Genomic DNA, 2,141 nt, shown 5'->3' with positions numbered 1-2,141 from the left:
TTTGTGCTGCAGTGATTTGCTTCTTTGTTCTCTTTCAAATTATTTGTGTCCACATTTTCATTTTACACAGCCGAATTGATCTCACCCAGTAATCGCTCACCATTTGTGTGCCACACGTTGGCTGCCCCCCAACCCCAGAAGCCAACTTTACCATTTTTAGAGGAAATGCAAAGAAGGATTGCACTTTGTGTGAGGGTAAGAGAAGACATCTTTATTTGGTCGTGTATTTATTGTCTTCTCTCTTACTGAACACTGTTTAGTGATTTGCTCTTGAGATTTTTCATCTTGCCGCAGTGACCACTTACTGATAAAGCAAATTGCGGTCTTTGTGGGTGTGTCCGGATGCTGCACATTCGTGCCGATTCCATCCTCCGGAGGCGAACCAGTGCCCCGACTGTGCGCCGGTGAAGGTGGGCCCGGCTGTGGAGCGGTGGGTTATCAAAGGACATGTTTGGGGCGGGGTGCATTTTGAGAAACCAAATAGATCAGCCATTGAGCGTCGGCCTAGGATCCAGGAGGTCTCGGTTTGATTCCAGGTCAGGGGAAATGCGCAGGTTGAGGGCTCGATCCCCAGTGGGGGTCGTGCAGGAGGCAGCCCATCAGTGACTCATTGATGTTTCTATTTCTCTCCCTCTCCCCTCCTATTAAGACACGTTTTGTTTTTTAAAAAGAGTGTCATTACAGTAAGCTAAGCTTTTGAAAGTCTTATTTCCTAACATAACAATTTGGCTCTAAGGAAAACATTTTAACATTTTTGATTTGGGAAAATTAAATCTCTTCATATTCTCAGGTTCGAGAGCTCAAGTTTTTATTATTTAAAATTACTCCTCCCCCCAAAAAACAAATCCTCCATCCAAAAAATAAAATAGGAATCCACCGTTTACAGATTGCTGTATATTATATATTTTTTGTTTTTTTTTCCTTAAAGGGACTTGCTTTGTTTTTTAAAATCAAAAGTGTGCCCATTATTCTGCGACTTGCCCTTCTCTCTAAATATGTCTGGAAGTATTTACATTATAGTAGGCCGCCCCTCATTTATTAGCTGTATGGATACCTAACAACTATTCCAACCCTTCTCTCTTGATAGACATGTAGCAGAAGTACATGAAAATGCCGGTTTCCCACACCTTGGTCAACAATGTCTGCATGCGTGGAAAGGGAGGGTAACAGTGAAGCATTCTGGGAGTCACATGGTTCGAAATCCTAAGGCAGACGTATCTCTGCCTTAGCCACCAGTCCCTGTCCCCGGAGGCGGTCGCATCAGTTTCTTGGGTGTCCATCTAGATATTCAGTGCATAAGGAAAGCATACTCTATGAGCTTGTTCGGCTGCCATAACAATGCAGACTGTGTGGCCTCAACAGTGGGAATTTCTTTTCTCACAATGCTGGGGGATAGAAGGCCCAGATCAAGGTGTTGGTAGGTTTAGTTTCTCCTGAGGTCTTTCCTGTGGCTTGCAGATCATCTTTCCTCTGTGGTGGTCCTCCCCATCTATGTCCGAATTTCCTCTTACGCCAGATTGGATTAGGCCAGCCCAAATGGGCTCATTTTAACTTAATCACCTCTTTAAAGGCCCCATCTCCAAATACAGCCACATATTAAGGGTCTGGGTGGTGGCTAGGACTTCAACATATGAATTTGGGGGGTACGGGAACAATTTGGCCCATAACTGTAGGTATTTACAAAATGTGTAACTTGGGTAGTTACGTAGATTTCACTAATAGCATTTTTTTAAACTTTTAAGCATCTCAACTAATCTATTTTCAGATAAATCCTTAAGGATTAGATTAGTTGGCATTCAAGAGGTCTAGAGTTGAGCAGCAAAAATGATCTAAGGACCAGGTCTACATGTGTGTGGACAGGCTGACAGAGGGGAAAGTAATCCAGCTTCACACCAGGTCTTTAAGGGGACCCGGGGAACAAGGGCTGATCTACCAAACATGGTGCTGAAATGTGATAACTAAGAACAAAACCTGACTAGCTCTGTCCTTCAAAGCTGCTACAGCCAACTGATGGAAAAGCTCTTCAACCGGCAGCAGCAGCAGCGAAAGGTAGGTGAAATTCTTTTGAAGAAAATCAAAGGTGCTTTTAATTGGCTGGTGTTACCTATACAAAGATGAGAAGTATGGGAAAAACAAGAGTG

This window comes from Miniopterus natalensis, chromosome X (assembly GCF_054644295.1).
Source record: "Miniopterus natalensis isolate mMinNat1 chromosome X, mMinNat1.hap1, whole genome shotgun sequence".
Classification (NCBI taxonomy): domain Eukaryota; kingdom Metazoa; phylum Chordata; class Mammalia; order Chiroptera; family Miniopteridae; genus Miniopterus; species Miniopterus natalensis.
This window is presented reverse-complemented; position numbering follows the sequence as displayed.